This window comes from Fundulus heteroclitus, chromosome 20, assembly GCF_011125445.2.
Source record: "Fundulus heteroclitus isolate FHET01 chromosome 20, MU-UCD_Fhet_4.1, whole genome shotgun sequence".
In the NCBI taxonomy this organism is placed as follows: domain Eukaryota; kingdom Metazoa; phylum Chordata; class Actinopteri; order Cyprinodontiformes; family Fundulidae; genus Fundulus; species Fundulus heteroclitus.
The window spans coordinates 19,634,266-19,653,423 of NC_046380.1; positions in this window are offsets into that span (position 1 = coordinate 19,634,266).

Here is a 19,158-nt window from a genome sequence, read left to right on the forward strand (position 1 = left end):
GTGTAGAGCGCCATTTTCTCTCCAATTTCCTAACATTGTGCTTCAAGGAACGCAGCTCTGAATTAAACCAAGGAGCCAGCTTCCTGTGAATAATCACCTTCTTTTTCAAGGGAGCTACATTGTCTAATGCAGAATGCAATGACGAAGTCACACCGTTTACAAAGACATCTATTTGTGAATTGGAAGAAACAACATTGCTGCCATCTACAGGGCATTTCTGCAATACGGAGGATATTAAAAAGGGGACAGACTCTTTAAGTTTTGATACAGCATTATCCGATAAAGATCTACTATAATGGAACCCTCTTTTGGGGGTGGAGAACTCAGTTAGATTAAACTCAAATGTTATTAAAAAATGATCAGATAGGACAGGGTTGTGAGGAAATACTGTTAATTCTTCACAATCAATGCCATATGTTAGCACAAGGTCTAAAGTATGGAGCCAAGAGTGCGTCGGTTTATGCACATTTTGAGCAAAACCAATTGAATCTAGGATAGTTTTAAAGGCTACACTAAGGTTATCACATTCTGTGTCAACATGGATGTTAAAATCACCCACTATAATAGCCTTATCAGTATTTAACACCAAATCAGATAAGAAATCTGACAACTCATCTAAAAACTGTAAGGGCCTGGTGGACGATACAAAACAACAAACAGAAGAGGTTTTATTGCTTTGCAGTTTGGATGAGGGAAACTGAGGGTTAAATGTTCAAAAGAACTGTAGTTATTAATTGGCCTGGGACTAATTAATAAATCAGACTGAAAGATGGTTGCCACTCCTCCTCCTCTTCCCACAGATCTGGGAATGTGGAAATTTGAATAATTGGAGGGAGTTGACTCATTTATACTAACGTAGTCCTCTTGTAGCCAGGTTTCTGTGAGACAAAACAAATCAATCCGTTTATCAGAAATCAATTCGTTAACTAACAAAGTCTTTGGTGGGAGAGACCTTATATTTAATAAGGTCTCTTATTAAAGGGAAGTGTTTCTTACCACGATACATGTTTGTTTAAACCCCCGAACCCCATATTCTACCTAAAAAAAAAATCCCACTTGTATTTAACACCCTCTAAAACATTAAGATCTACCTGTGATATGTAGAATTTAAAATCAGCCCTGCATATTTGTGTATTTTATGCATACATCCAGTTGTAAACCAAAATGTCCGCCCAAAAAACACGTAACACATCTACTTTCAGTATTAAACTAAGGAGAATTCTCATGGCCAATGGTGTAAAACAACCTGAAACAGCTTTGTCGTGCAGATAAATCAGTTTGTCACTAGGCTCATCAAAAGTCTGACTCAGAGACATAGCAGACAGTAATGGAGTCAGTTTGATTTAACACATCCTCATTACAGAGTGCATATTTCTTCTCAGAATATGTGGTAAAAATAAAACCTACCATGATGTATGACATCCTCTTCAACATTCTGAGCCTATTAAACTTTAACTGAAAAATCTAATTTACGACTCATATTTTGGAAGCAAGAGGTTCATCTTCAGGGAAGTTTTAAGGTTTACACGTAGCCCACATCCTTCCCCCAGCTATTCCCAAATTGCAATTTATTGTCTGACTGTAAGTCTTATTTTGCCTTTAAACTGGCAGTGCAGTCCACTTTTACACACATCTGTTGCCAATACCGTCTTAAATTGATGAAAACAGATGGTACCAAACGCGGCGTAATGGAGACTGAAATACGATGCCGTCCCGCTTATTCCAGGTAAACTTGTTTTCGCATGCCTGCCAGGCTTTAATATGGAACATTGTCATTTCTGTTCTGTTCTGCACAGAAGCCATCATGATTTCATTTAAATTCCTGTTTTAATTTTCCGCCTGTAACCTATCAAAACGTCACTTGAAAACCCAAAAGACTTCGGAGTTAGTCACAGGTTATGTTTGAAGAATAAAAAAAAAAAAAAAAAAAAAAAAACAGGAACACTCCTGCAATGATTTATATGCTTTCTCATGTGTTGTCCTCCTCTTTTGTCATCTTGGTTGTCTTGATTCATCTGAGGGCTTAAATTTGTATTTATTTTTTCATAGTTGTGGATGTTTCTTGTATTTATTTTCATGCCTTTCAACTTTATCACAGCAACATCCCTGCAACCTTTAAAGAGAAAGTTATCTAAAATGTTTTTGGCTATGCGCTGCAGGCATACTTGCTTTTAAGCACAGTTGATGATAAAACAAACTAAACAAAAAAAAATCAGTGAACAGCTGTTATCAAGTCGAGCCTTCTGTCACGTCAACATGCATGCCTGGATAAACAACATACCCATTTTTTAGCTTAGTTTCGATGAGAACGGCTTCATAGCTATGATAAATTAGATTTTTTTTGCTCCCCCAAAAAAGTACATGTTTTCCCTAGATTTCATGCAGCAGATAATTCAGGTCAGGGGTAGACATTCCCACCAAAGGCCTTAAGGCACATGAGTTTGAAAAGTGTTTATGAAAGTGGAGACAAAAAGCTTGTAGAACCTGGAAAAGTTCAGAAAAGCAGTTTCTCATCGCTGTTGCACCGCAAACATCAATGTTCCAGTAGCACATCTCAAGAGAGATGTCGAGTACAGTCTTCTAGCTATAGGATGAAAGGCCTTAATCATCCCTTTCTAAGGGAGACTTGGTGACCTCATGACTCCGCTCGTTGCACCAGTGTTGAAAATATCTTTACATCGCCATTATCCTCACTGTATATGGTGGCAAGACCTTAGCGACTGGCAGCCAAAACTTGTGGGCCTGTGTGTTAAATAATTTTTAAAGCCCAGGAAACCAAGAAGTCACGTATTAATAATTAAAAGTTGTAACTAAAAATATGGGTAACATATATAAACTAAAAATAGACATACTATAGTAACTTTTATTGTATACATTTACCTGTATAGAGAGACAACAGTCAAATAAAACATATTCTGTCTTAGGTCAGTTAAGGTTCTCCGAATCATTTTTGATTTATCAAATAGAGAAAATACTAATCAAGAAAATTTGTTGTTGTTGTTTTTTTAATGTTTGACTCACATATTTCACAGCATAGATGGTTTCCCATATTTCCCCACAAATTTTGTGATGGTCCTTGTGTCCAAACGTTTGATTTTTAGTTTCATTAGATCACATGCAATGCCTTTCTTCCTGAGCGCATTTGTAAATTTGACTATATATGTTGCTTTAGGAGTAATTAGCTTCGTCCTCTCTAAGTGGCATTTTAGTCCTTGTTGGTATCAGGAATTAAGAAACTTTACTGTCATTGTGTGCTAGCATAATCAAATTTTGGTCAGATGGTCTCAGAATGTGCATAGATAACATATAACATACAGACACAACAAGACATAACGCTTTCACTTTTTTGTTTTCTTTTCTGAATAGGACTCGTTTGGCTGTAGATAATGATACTGTCAGTACTTTCAGACAGCATCTACAAAAGGTCTTTCGCGTTTGTTCTTGGATTTTTGTGTGCATTGTGTACCAAAGAATGTTGATTTCTGGGACACAGAACCTGTCTCCTTCCTATACGATGTGACGGCTTCACAGTCCCATGCTGTTAGATCTTGTTTATACGTATTTGAACAGATGAACGTGTAACACTCAGGCATCTGGAAATCATGTCCAAAAATAAACCAGCCAACTGGAGGTCCAAAATGTTCTTCCTAATTTGTTGACTAGTTTCTTTGGATTTTGACATTATGTTTAAAAAGAAAGCAGCGTGTTCGAGGAGTTGGCGTACATTGGACATATCATGCTTATATATATATATATATATATATATATATATATATATATATATATATATATATATATATATATACACAGCAATTTATTGTCTTATTGTCTTCTGCAGTAACTTTTATTTATTTATTTATTTATTTTACCCCTTCTGAATACATTTAAAGGATTAAATATTTCTAGATTTGTCAACGTAAAATTCTGTTAGTGGTTAGAAAAACCCCTAAAAAAGAGTCAAGTTTCAAGTTTATGGTTGAGCAAACAGATTGCAAAACAAGTAGGGTTAGCAGGGCCCGTGTCCTAGCCACTTTAAACCAGTATTTGAAGAAAAGAAAAACACAAGACAAAGGAAAAATGAATTCACAGCCCCATTCTTTCGTATAGTGAATAAACTTGCATAAAAAGGAAGAGGAAGTTAGTGTCAAATGTTTCTAGATTATTTAAATTCTTAACAATTGTGTTATGTCTCAGCAGACAAGACTGTTTCCTCCTGAGCGGACTTCCGACTTTGGTTTCTGAGACAGTCCCTGCAAAATGAAAAAAATCAATGGTCAAAGGCATCCTTGTTCTCCAGAACAAAAGTGTATGGTTTTTATATATTTTTTTGCCCAAAACCATCAAAAGAAGCCTTTTAATTTAATGAGGATTTAATGAGATCCAGCACAGTTGTTCCATACTAAATCAGTACAGTGACTGTAGTGGGATGATTTGTGGCTGCATGAGTGCAGGCATGGAGAGATGACATTTAAACAAAACACCACGAATGGCAGTGAATTTAACAAGACAGTGATTGACAAGTCCAAATCTGTAGAAGCCAAACAGAACAGGAGTACAGAAACCCGATAACAAGAACAATCTCTTTGCCAAGGTAAAACTTTTCTTTCTAAAAGAGATAAAGGCTGTTTCAGATTTGTAGCTTGAGGTGAATCCAACAAGAAATAATTGGGTCATTTTAAAAGAAAAGTAGGGTGGAGCTTCTCTGGAAGACGCACAGAAAAATATGCTGAGGGATGGCAAAACCTCTCAAGATATTTGTGCATCACTTACTTCCTGCAAGCTGATAAGGACTGAGTGTTTTTCAAAAACATGACAGATTTGAATCTCAAGTTATTGTTCTTTTTTGTATAACTGGACCTGTGTGAAGTGCCTGTTTTTGTGTTAGTAACACCCTGGGTCAACTCTGTCTTTCTAAACCAACAGCAAAATTGTGACAAAATAAAATCTTCATTAATAATTTTATTGACTAAGAATTTCCCTGTTTTGATTTCACAAATACAGGAATATTTTGATATAGTCCAGGTTTGACCAGTCTAGAATAACGTGGTTTTGTTTTTCTTTTTTTTTTTACTATTGTCTCGAATAATGATGGTCCTAAAAATAAACAAAAACATTAAAACTATGGTTTTTGGGTGTTTTCACAAATAAAATAAATGGTTCTTAAATCTCAGCTTTTCGGAAGCTGTACCAACTTCGGCCTCATTAGTTTGCCATATGTCAATATTTATAAAATGTATTACATCATATACATTACAATGGAATCCTACCAACTGACTTAACATGTATAAAAGTCATAGAAAACTCAATCAGGTTGCTACTTATTTTTTCCCAACTGCCTGTGTCTCCCCACCCAATGAAAACGCGTTCAGCCACGTTTTCCACGTGAAAAACCACAACTTAGTATTTTTTTAAATAAAGCCTGACTAAATTCTTACTTTTGACATGCAAACTTTTAGTCCACAATGTTCCAGTGTAGATTTGTTAGTGATGTTGCAGTTAAAAAAAGTACCAACTAGTGTTCTGCTGTGTTTCTACGTACCTTTTATAAGAGATAACATTTCTGGAAGATTTATAAAAATAAATGATAAAAAACTCTTTAACTGCTTTAAATCAAACCCTTTCAAACTTATTTTTCATAGATGTTAAACAAATAACAAAGTGTCCTTAATGTTTGTCATGAACAAACTGTTTTGATGCCCTGCCCTGCCTGCGCTAACATTGTTAGTCAGATCAAAGCAAAAGCCCACTTTGATTTATGCAATCTCCTTCAATTAACATGCGATCCTTCCACCATAAACAGATACACAAGATATTTTTAGTTCCTGGTGAGCTGCGTTTTTTCTTTTTTTTGCTGAGTCTCTTACCCACACAGCGGGAGGTCATTTCAAAACTAAACAAATGCAATCAATTTTTCCAGTTATGCCCTATAGACCTGCACAAACAAATCTGGACACTAAACAGCACCCCAAAGTCTCTGAGCTAATCAGAACCACACTGCAATGGGAGAGATTGTTCCTCCCCAGAGGATTTACTATCGTCATAGTTAAAATGCTGAACCAAAGTTTAAATCTGAGGATTAAAGATTTGATTATTCAACATATAAACAAGCTGCCATCTCGTCTTCAGAGTGAAACTGACATGGAAAAATGTCCTGACTACAGCTGGGGCATTTTCCAATCCCCCATGACCCCCTTAACCCCACAATTGAAGCCGCAATGACACAGCAGCTTGCAAATGTATTCACATCACTCTGACTTTTTTACATTTCCTCACTGCCACAACAACCAGAAACTGTAAAGGGATTTAATGTGATAGACCAACATGGAGTAGCACATGGAAGACAAATGGAAATACGGTTTTAATTAATTTCTCGAAATAAAAATGCATAAATTGTGACGTGCAATAGTATTCAGTACATTTTAACCCTAAATTAAACCATCTTGTCCATTTTAAGGAATCAATCAGTTAAACTGGATGACCTGTGTATAATCTAATCTAAGCATAATTCCAGCTGTTTGGTGAAGGTTTTAGACGCTTGGTAGAGAATATTAGTCAACGAACAAGCAAGACCAAGGAAGACGGCAGACAGGTCAGGGATAAGGTTGCGAAGAAATTTAAAGAGTCTTTATTGTCATTATGCAGCCATAATAAACTGTTGGTGAGACTTCGTATAGCGGTACCCGGAGCTTTAAATATCTCACAGGACACTTATTCAGTCAATCATCCAAAAATAGAAAGTGTGTGGGACAACTGCAACCCTTCCAAGACATGACTGTCCAGCTAAACAGATACTGTAGGTTGGGTAAGTAGAATAGTATTTTTTTTATTATATTTATTTGACATTGCAACATACATTCTAATGAAATTTGTCCTCCCATCCCTTAAGGGAGCAGTTGGCTGTCCCTATGCGGCGCCTAGGGAGCATTCTGGGGCTAAGGGTCCTGCTCAGGGACCCAGAGTGACAGTTGGTGGGATTCGGACTCTCTAACCACCTGGGCCACCACTCCACTGTCAACACCAACTGTTTTGTAATCTATTTGCTCTTCCACAACTGCAAATTTGGCTTCTTTTTTAAGGGGTTTTTGACCAAGTGATCAGAGCAGCAGCTGAGAGGGCTCTGGTAACTCTGGAGGAGCTGCAGAGCTCCACAGGTCAGGTGGGAAAATCCATTGACAGGACAACTCCACAAGTCTGGCCTTTACGTGAGGGTAGCATGAAAGTCAGAAAAAAAAATATTGACTGAAAAGGAAAATATAAGACAAGGCAAAAACATGGAATGTACTGGCCATAATGACACCAAAAATAAACTTTTTAGCTAAAATGTAAAACATTTTGGAAGATACCTAACTTTGCACATACCTCTGTACACACCACAAATGGTGATGGCAGCATTTTGTAGTGGAGATGTTTTTTACTTCAGCAGAACAAAATATAGGACAATACGGGAGAGAAACCTGTGAGAGTCTGCAGGGGACTCACCTTCCAGCAGGACATCGGCCCCACAATAACCAGAGCTACAATGGAATGGTTCAGATTGATGTATTGTATATTCACGAGTAAGACTCCACACATATTCAGAAATAAACATGGCCAAGATTTTGTTTCTGGAGTGTTGTGGTTCAAAGATTCTTACCTTGCAATGTGATTGAGCTTGGATCATTTTGCAGAAAAAAAGAGGCAGATATCTGGTTGAAATATATCCTGAAATACTTTCAGTCAAAGGTGGTTTTACAACATTTAGAACACAAGAGAACTGAAAACACATGCATAGGACAATTTGAAGAGTTCTATTTGTAAAATACATTGAAAGCCGCAAATTAAATACCTTCCGCTTCACAACTGCGGAAAAGTCCAATAGAACACAGTGAAGTTTCTAATTGTTAGGTGACGAAATGTAGTAAAGTTCAGAGGCCATAAAAACTTTTGACATTTTCTGATTTCCAAAAGCGACCAAGTTCAAATTAGTTTGGTCCCGCCCTCTGATTTTGACGCATAGTCTACTTTATTGCAGGACGTGTTTGATGGTGGATAAGAGTAACACAGAGAAAATCTGCAAAGTTTCTGCCTCCAAATCCTGGTAACAGATTGTAAATATTTACACAGGGGTTGGTCGTGTTTGTAAGGATTACCACTGTATACTTATTTAGCTTTGATGACTTGGGTTTTTATTGTTTTTGATTTCCCATAAACTGGACCAAAACCTTGCGTTTCGTTTTCTTCGTTGACCTGTTAGAAGCAACCCAACATGATCTGAATTTTCTGCTATGATCACCAAAGCTCGAAGAAAATTGAAGCTAAACAATTTTTTTACTTTTCAAAACGCCAACTCTGGGAAATAACTCGGTGTATGTTATTGTAGCGGATGCATGAAAACATTTGTGCCTTTTATGCTTCTTTGAACCTTTATGCGAGAAGGACCATAAATTCTCTCACTCTCCAGGGAAATATAAACTTTCCCGATGCAGAGACAAAAAAATCCAATTGAGATTTAATGTACCAAAGTGAATGTAGGCTTATAGAAAAAAAAATGGCCATGTTTATAGCACAGAAATGCTATAATCACATGTCATCATATCTTTTTAGTACCTTGTTTGCTAAATAGCATTACAGTAATCGTAAAAATAATTAAAAAACGTTTTAATGGTGGTAAATTATTGCAGCGTATTTATCTGCTGGGTGCATTCGCTTTGACTTGCAAGTTGCAAGTTGCAAGTTGCAACGCCACGGAGCATGTATCCTCCTGCCTCGATTATTTTTGAAAAGGTAACATTCATGTGCAATCATATCCTCACAATATAGAGCCACAAATTACAACATGCACGATTCTGGCTTGTGGGAGGCAGCAATACAAGAAAACACACTGATTCAAGAGGAGGTCATCCAGACTTCCCAAACAAAGGCCCAACAAAGATTTAAACCATCTTTGAAACTCCTGGTGCTAACAACCGTGCAACACATCATCTTAGCCCAGACAATTGTATGGTCGGCTTAAATGTATCAAACTGTGCTGTTGCCTCAGCACAGTTTGTGTTAAGAAAGCATTAAGACAGCTATCTGAAGTAAGGTTGTTATTTTATGGAAATAAATTAAGTCATTGTAACCATGTTTTTGAACAGATTAAAGGCAACAGATGGATTTTTAATTTATCTTTCTGGCTCTACAAATATTAGGTGCACTGCACCGTCCAAATACAGTAAGTCAAACAAATGGATTATGTATTGACATCATCACACCCTATTTGACCTTTGGAGAGATTTCCTGTCCATAGGAATATCTGTCATGCCGGCTATACGTTGCCAAAATTAATGGAAAGATTTCAGAAAAGCCCAGGGTTTAAGAATAATCTGATTTCATTTATACAGCACCTAACACAAACACAGATGCCAAAGTGCTGTACAGATAAAAACATAGACAGCAATAAATGCATAAAATAACAAAATAATCAATTAAATAAAATAAGAAAAATGCATAGACATAAAAACAGCATCCCACTAAGTATTAAAAACCAGAGAGAGATTTTTTTAAAAGACATTTAAAAAATTAAAAACATGCAAAGTGCAATAACTGTGTCATGATCTGGTTTGTTTTTATTTGTATTGTATTGAAGAGACTCTTGTACATCATTTCTGCACATTTATTCCTTTTTTGTTTTAGTATCTGTATGCTTAGGATTCAGTTTAGTAATTGTTTCAGTGTCTGCATGATTTACTTATTCATTTTTATCAATAAATAAGTGAATAAATAAATAAATAAACAAATGAATAAATAAATAATATTAATCATCATCCTGCTTACCTCCTGCCTGCATTTGGGACCTTCACAACCAGTACGAAAAAAGTATACATAAACAGATGTTCCTCAGATGTGAGTCTTCTCCTATTTGTTTTGTTTTACTTTTCGAGAAAAAAAACTCATGGGAGTTTCAAAAGGATTATTTTACTACTTTTCAGCCGAAGCTAAATAGCTGTGTTGTAGTGTTAAGATTATAGTACAATATCTTACTAAATATCTCCCTGAAAAGTGTATTTTATTGCATTATTATTATTTTTTTTTTAATTTTCAACTGAGCTGGAGACCAAGTCATAGGTACATGTATGTCTGTTTTGATACCTTTCTGTTGTGGCTGGCATTCAGATTTCCAGGCTACCTTATGTTACAATTCTTCTTTGTGAGGCTGAAACATCATCCATACATCTATCCATCTATTATCTATACCCATATATCCACACAGGGTTGCGGTTGGCCTAGTGTCCATCTCCAGTGGTCATTGGACGAGAGGTGGGGTTCACCCTGGACAGGACGGCAGTCCATCACAGTGAAACCAGAACACACAGTATTAAATTCAGTTCTGGCCATCCCCTGTTGTTACCATGCCTGCCCCTGGACCTCTGAACCACCTTTTATAGATGCTCCCAGATCTTTCCTGTATGCTCTCTTAACAACGGACACTGACCACTCATCTGCTTCCCTGCATGTTCTGGCGCCGTTGTTGGTTTCCATTATAAAGAACCACTTTCAGCCACTTCACCTGTCGATGCTTTATCTGATTGGTTTTATTGCTCTTTAATTTGAAGATTCAGCTCCCTAAGCGGTTAATTCGGGCTGCTGTTTTCACAGTTTAACTTTTAATAAGGTCAGGAATGCAGAGTCTCCTGATCTCTAAACAAGTCCGATCCGTCCATCCTTGGGCTTCTCTCACCCGTGAGACTGTTGCATCCTGATGGCACCGTCCTCTGTGGCTGCCTACCGCTGTTCCACAGGAAGAGCAGAGGCTAAGCAAATAAATAATCCCAAGATTCTCTGTTTCATATGTGACGCATTGCATCTCAAATGTGGGAAAGCAATGGAACATCTGTATCTCATATCGAAATGTAGAAACATGATATCCATGAAATTGATACAAGACAAACGCTCAGCAATGTAATTTAGCAAAGCCTCAAACTACACATATGATTTATGAAACTCTATATCAAATCAAAATCTTTGGTGGCCACATAAACTAACCTGTGAACCGCGAGAATAAGTACTAATTATATGCCAACAGGAGATATTACTGAAGAAGAGTAATGATCATGATAAATATCTGCTAAATATTATTACAGCTCAAATACACGGTGGCGTCCCACTTCTTTAATAGAAAAAGGTGATTTAAGAATGATTTACAAAAGTAACACAAACCACTTTATAGAGATTAAAAAACAGAGATACAGACAGCCCACATGATCACACTAAGTAAAGATAAAAAAATATGAAATTGATAAGGTGAAAAAAAATTAAGGATGAAACATGATCATTTAGTTTGGTGAAGAAACACCAGAAATAAAAGCAAACATATATTAAAACACAATCTAATGTTGCAGACATAAGTCTGAAAACATGAAAAAATTTAAATGTTTATTAAAACGTGTAATATCATGATAAATGATGCTGATGAGTTAATTCTAATGCTCCCTAATAAGAATATCAGACCTCACTGCACGCTTCAGCAGAAGACTCTTGTTTGTTGGTGTAAAATTAGTAAAGTTACCTCTTTTTCTTGTAACTGTGGTTTAAGGTTACATGCTTTTATTTTGGTAACTTCCCTGAGAGTGGAAAAATAGTAACGGAACTCAGCTAGACATGCAACGGAAAAGAATAATAATACTGCAAAGGGTTAAGAGAAAAACGGAGAAAGGATCTTGGAACAGTTAAAAGCAACTCAACTTTAGCTTTAGTTGACAGGGAAACAAGGTTTTTAACTGTGATTAATGCGTGTTTGAGTAACTTGAAATATGTAAGGGAAAAGACACTACTGGTTGTAATAATGGAAAGAAATGTATCAACATAAGTGCATAGCAACGGATGGTAAAACGTTTGTAATTATTATTTGGTCCTGTTTAGCTCTTACGTAGGTTGATGAAATGGATGGATTTAATAAATCGTCATTTAACCATCAGTTCTGGCCTTCTTGATATTGACTGGATGCTACAGTCGGAAAAAAGCAAATCTGATTAAAAAAAAGGGTCACAGTTGTTTGCTGCACAGTAAATCAGTAGTGGCACTATTTTATTCAGATTTTATTTCTCGTTTTATCCCTGTGTGTAGCAATGGAGATATGAAAGCGAGACCATTCAATTTACTTAACTTCTTTCTGGTCTAGACCCAGGCCAATGTATCCATAATATAAAGGAGTAAATAATCTGCAATTCTTCAGAACAAAACTGGTACTGGAAGTAAAAATACTTAGAACTCAAAAATTAGGTACACTTAATATACAGTGTGAATTACAGACAAGGCCTCTCTTAATAAACTCAGATACTGGAAACGTGGTTTGTGCTGAGCATTGTAATAGTTGCTGTTTTTTCTTTTCTGTTGTTCCTGTCTTATCTGTCAGGAAGTAATTTCTCATTTTGCTTGCTGCTGCATTTTTTTTTGATAGTTTCCAGGATTAACAATGCAGCTCACTTTAATTTGCAGTTTTGCTGTTTTTCCCCCTAAAGGTGTTCTTTTTTTCCTTATTTTACAAAGCTAGAGAGCAAAGATGAGACTATTTAAAATGCAGCTTATCCAAATGTACACACTTTGACATCAAACACAGTTAACATCAACTAAACTGTGGGATGAAGTTTAAGGAATAAAAATGCTACTTCATAAATCATTTGGACACCTGTTCATCCTGTTAATAACAATCTCTGAGTATGTTGTTAAATCTGACATGAGAGCATGAATAAATCACATTACAGCTATAAATGTGTTTTATTTGATTGCATTTGATAGACCAACCTAAAATGACATGGAGAAAAGCCAGCACTGCACATCACCCTGAAAACATCATCCTGATGGTGAAACATGCAGAGTTAGGACAGTCTGTCAGATTTAAAGATGAGCGGAGGTACATACGATACCTTGACCTTTAAGTCAAGTTGTTGTTATGACTTAAAGTTCATGGCAACAACTTTTTAATCAAAACGATATTTTTTTTTTTTTAAATAATGCATCCACAGAAGGTCTAGAATGGTGCAGATTAAAAGTATCCAAAGCATATAAGTATTTACTTCTGGTTGTGATGCCATCGTGGACAAGAAAGGATTCTGCACCAAAAGGAATATTACGTTGATGTCACATGAAACAGAGCTCAGGAGTTGCTAGATCATAGCAGCTCTGTGATAGCGCTGAGAAATAGCTTCTTCTCTGCTTTACATTTCTCAGATTAACGAGGACCAAAAAAGAAGCAAAACGAGGATGAGCATCGGTCAACCTTCTGACAGGACCAATCCCCTGACCAATCCCGGACATAGCAGCTCTCACAGAGGTCTAATGTCTTTTGTTCCCTTTCCTGAATACATAATGTATTGACTTGTCTCAGGGTGGAAGGACCATTTCACCCAGTATAAGGAAGAGTGTTTCTGAAATGGATCACCAGCTATAGCTTTAAGGATGCAAAGGGGCTCAGTTGCCACACAGAGGTTGCTGCTTTCCTTCTGGACAGGTAAGTCAAATGTCTGCTAATGCTAACCAAAGGATCTGGCAACTGGCTGACGAACAGTACGACAGGTGGAAACGACAGGTGAGGGACATGCCACCTACTGGCTTGGTGGAGTTAAACTTCTAGTTATCTCATTTAATACCGTTTGTTTTTTTATGTATAGTGGTGGATAAAATCAAGAGTGTATTGCAAAGACATAAATTTATGTTTCTAGATTTGCTAAGCTGGCAGAGACATACCTCCAAAGCCTTGCGACTGTAACGTCAGGTGGTTCCATAAAAGGAGAGCAATCATGAGTATGTTAGCAACTTCAACAAGAACCATTATCAACTGTAGAACGGCGAACCGTGAGTTCTTCGCTACAGTTTTATGACTGAGATGTTACATATGGGGCAGCGGATTTTTTTTTTTCTTAACCAACCATGACAAATGACATTATAGTATAATACTTATGTTAAAGAAAATGAGAAATGTGTCCTTAACAGACATCCCCTATTGTAATACTCTTGTCAAAGTAAATTTTGAGCACAGCTGCAGTCTGGAACAAGTGCTTTCTGTCACTGTTTATGGAAAGGTGACGCTCAGCCGTGTGGATGCTCACATTGTTTTGGTTAAAGTTGCTGTTTCCAATTGTTCTCAGCATCGTTGGACCTTCAGTCAAACATCCATTTCTCTCTGATCTGTTTTTATAAACACTTGCAAAGGATTTTTCTTTAAAAGCCACAGTAAATGTTCCATTCTGTTCACCATGAGTGGCTTTCTTCATCCGTCTGCTGTTTTTCCATCAGCTCAGGTGGCGTAAAGGGATTTCATCAGAGTTTTGTTTATGGAAAACAGCTGCATGTTGAAGGTTGTCAGGGTGTGTGGAAAGGGAAATAGATGAGCGTAAGTATATAAAATAAAACAACAACCCAACAGCTTTATTAATCTAAAGAAGAGTGTGTTTTTAGACTACTTCTCAGTCCAGTATCAAGCAGTGACCACTGCTTCTCACTGTGACCCTTACTTTTCCAAGTCTTCAGACATGAAACAGATTGAAAATAAAGTTTTGGGTTAAGAGTGGGTAGGAAGGTTTTGTTTTATCTTCGAATCCCAATCGATCCCTCCTTTACAGGAGAGAATTGAGCTGCATTTTTCCGTAAGCGCATTTGTTCCACTGCCGGTGTGTCCTGAGACTTAGAGACTCACTGAATGAAATACTGATCACTCTGAAATGCAAAGGTTACCTTGGCAGGTTGACCAACGCCTCAAGCCATCCAACAATTTTTTTGTTTTTTGTACAGCACAAAAAAGAAATAGAAAGAGATTTATTTACCAGGACAACTTCCTGGGTTGGTCAGATACCTCAGAAACTCTGGCAGATAAAACAAATGAGCAAAAACCCGAATGCTCCAAAGAAAAGCAGGAATCATCCTGCCACGGTTTGCTGATTGAAAACAGACACCTCTCCCACTGAAGCGGCAAGAAAAACCAGAGGCAGGACTGATTCCACCAGTTTCATCTTATGCTGTTTTACTGACTCTCCGTGTTTCAGTATCTAAACTCTTCTTTCTTTTGGGATGCTTCTTGGTGTTTTTCCCACAGTGTGTCTCTTGTAATTTGTCTGGGTTTCTTCAGACAAAATGTCCCCTAGTGTAACATGATGCATTGGCCTGGTGTGACATATTTTAACTCTTACCATAATGATGAATTCAGACGAAAGCCAGCAGGTGGTATAGTGGTGTGTTACACTTCTGCCCCCTAGTTAGTCAAAGACATCAGAGATACACGTATGAAGCGTATGAATTACAATGTACTTCTTCCCTTTTTTTTTTTCGTTTGCAAGAGTTGTATTTAAATCTTTGAAAACTTTTAAACTTTCCATTTAAATATCACCTAGTTTACCCTGCCTCTCATACCCACAGTGAGTGAGTGAGGGAGGAAGTGTGGTAGTGGTAGTAGTGTCTAATCCATGAGATGTTGCCTCTGTCCACTAAATAGCGATCATCAGAGAAAAGAAAATCCTCAAACTCCTTTCACAGAATTAAGTATGTGCAGCATTGTCTGTGGTAGGGGTCCTGGCAGGGGGGGGGGGATGCACACACCTCCCAATTGCGTAGATATGTCAGATTCTGGAAGAATTGCTGGAGCTGTGAGTATTTCATGCTCCAGTTTGTTTTAAATGCTACATCTATTTGTGGTGTTACAGAGAAGCACCCACTATAATGGTAATTATAACAATGAAGTAAAGGAGGAGGAGGAGGGGACAGAAAGACATATGGCTGAAACTGATGATGAAGGTGCAGAAATCTCAGATTTAGAGACATTTTGCAGATTGTTAGAAGGACTGTGTTAATAGAGCAGCCGGGCCATGCTTGCTGCATTTCAGGCATGTTTAAACATTCTTGGAGAGCATAGGACCGTCTCAATCCAGTCTAATGCAGGACATTAAACATGTTTTTAAAAGAAAATGTTTTAAAATTTAGCGTTGTACCTGGCTGCATTAGTTGCTACAAGGAATTCAACCCAAGGCAGAGAGTCATTATTTCAGGATTTTTTTTTAAATTACAAAAAGAAAGAATGTCTCAAAAATAGTGGTCTTGGGCCCAGTATCATTGGCTGAGCCATATTAGGGGATGTTAAACTCAAACGTCTTATAGCCATTAGCTGAGCTCTGATAATGATCTTATCAATAAAACGGATGGCCAGAAAATGGACATATTGTAAGGTAAATTGATGCTTTCAAGGGACTCCGATCAATCAAGTGAGCAGCAGGAAAATGTGCAAAGTACATGCATCAGCAACAAACAAAAGCTCCCTTTCACTAACACTGACGGAGACCTAATTTCCCACTAACAGAGAAAGATTGAGTTTATAATAGGAGCTATTAGATCACAAGCGACCGTGACAGATTGTTTGTGTAAACAAAGTCTTCTTTATTACATCTTGACGTCATCAAGCTCAACATTTGTTGTGAACTAAAGCCTATTTTTAATGGATATAAGAGATGAGTCTTTTTAGGATACATACAATCTAAATGAAGAAATATTGCTGTTTATTCCTTCATAAGCCTACTTTTTTTTTTAATCTTTTCAGCACCTAATTGGTAACCTCCCATGGTCATATGACTTTAGATGTCTAGCTTCCTCTTTTTACAAATGCTGCCACTTTTTTATGCTCGCTGTCTGATTTTGGATAAATTATTCAGTAGAAGATATTTGGGTGATATGTGTTTGTTCTGATTTTGCTTCTCTGTTACACCTAACAGCTCACCACTGTCAGGGTGTGAATGGGTGAATGACTGATTATAGTGTAGAGCACTTTCGGGTTGTCGGACTAGTCAAAGTGCTTTACTACGGCTACGGTGGCCCAGAGCTGTCATAATACATAATACAAAAGCCAAAACACTAATATACAAGTACAAGCCATTGACCATATCAATGTTTCTGGACAGGCACCTTGGGTGTTTTCATTGCCATCAAATGTTGATGGAAAACTGGCATCAAGTCTTTTACTTCACTGTGGAGGTAATCTGACCCACTGTTCATGCAGAATTGTTTTAATTCAGCCACACTGGAGGGTTTTTGAGCGGTCATGCCACAGCATCTGAATTGTATTTAAATCCAGACTTTTACTATTCTACTCAAAGACTTTAATTTATTTTTTGTTTGTCTTTAAGTGATGGACTAGTTTGCTTTAGATCATTGATCTGCTGCATAACTGAAGCCTGCCCTGGAGTGAAGTCATGAAGCTGACAGCCAGATATTGTCCTCAAGGTTTTTTCTGATAGTGAGCAGAATTATTGGCTCCAAGTTGTCCTCAAATGTTCCTCTTCTCTTCATGATATATAACACAATATGTCCTTGTCAGTAATTTGTGATTTATAAATAAGTTTGAGTCAATCTATCCCGTAATTTGACATCTGCTTATAGAGAAAGTTTTGTGGAGCGGCATTCAGACAGAGTATAAGTTGAAACTGTAACTAAGTACAACTACTGAAGTACATCATTTTAACACTGGTAAGAAGGCGGCCTTAACCTCAATCAGTCCTTCCTTACCCCTCAGTGTTGTGTTTCAGGTCCCCTCCATGCAATAGGCTTTTTCCTTCAGAGAATGTTATTTCTGTACAAACAGTGGTCAATCGATGGAAACTCTGCCTAACCTGGCATGCCTTGCTGGAGTCTTTCCGGTTGGCCACCTGGGAAATCTCAAGAAATACCAAGCAGAAGATTAAACATGGCATCAGTCTGCCAAAGTTACTGACAAACTTTAGCTTTGTATATTATTGTTACTCCTAAAACCAGACAGTTTTTTGTTTGACAAAAGTAAAAAAAAAAAAAAAATTCAAAAATCCTCTCTTAGGCAAAGGTTTGTGATTGACTTTGGTTGACACATTGCTCGTTTAATCAACCTCCTGGGGTTTAATTTTTTTTTATATAAGGAAAGTATTGGGCTTGTTTTACCCAAATAATACATTTGTAATTTCAACTTTACAAACAAAAACATAACTCGATTAAAATGTACGTAAATCCTATCATTAAGTGTGCGCCTGGATTGGAAGGGGTGGGAATGGGGTGATTTCTTTTCCTTTTCTTCCTTTTCCTCTTTAAATTTTTGGTTTCAGTTTTTTCTCCTTGTAAACTGAGGGGCACCAGGCTCAAGAGGAGGGGTTGTTGCACCAGAACCGTGCTCCTGCGGATGCTAGCTCATAATTGCATTTCACGTGTCATATTTGGCTGATTGGTTCTGTCAAAAAAATGTTTACGGTTTTATTAAACATGTTGTTTCCAACACTTATTTGACAAATAAGGAATTCGAAAACACAGAGCATTGAATAGAGGGTTGCAGTTCTGAGATTTATGGGGTAATATTACAATACATCAATCAGCATCGATATATCGATTAAATGATTAACAATCCAAAATTGATGCAAAATTTAGATATTGATCCACATCATAATTTTTTAAGATACACCATTATTTTCAAATTCAGGCATGAGACTATAGTGAACAGGTGATCTATTATTTTAAAATTAGAAAAATACAGTTTTTGGTTTAAATGTCTGATACATGTAAGAGCTTGTGACCAAGAAATGACCGAAATGGCCAAATCATTTTTTTTTTGAATGTCTGAGTTGCTATCAATGTAAATAGTGTTAGATGGGCAAATGATATCCCATCATATTTATGGGAAATCATAAAACACTTTGTGATACCTGCAAATATCGTATCGTCATCCAAACAAATTGATGTGATATCGTATCTTGCTAAAGCTGGCGATTTACACCCCTGAGTAGCATGTGTATATTTTTTCTATTTTTTGACAACCAAGTGATTAAATAACTCTGCAATCAATAACCACAAAGAAAGTAATGTTTAATCTTACATCAAACAAGCTGTGTAATCTTTTTTTTTCTAAGAGGTGAAAATGTTTATAAAGGAAACAAAACCATCTCCATTTGTACTTGCTGCACAGAGATGCACTGTTCACCGTTAACACACCATCGCAGCAAGACCAGGGAAATATTTGTGGGAATAGTGGTTCAGATATAAATCCAACTGAAACTTTGAGACATGCCAATTAATATGTTATCCGTTCAATCTAAGCTTGAGCCATTTTGAAAATCAAAAAGGGAAAAAAGATTCTCGTCTTACCTGTGTAACTGCGCAAAAGGTAATTCTGCAAGAAACTCACATTCCCAAGATTTTTATTTC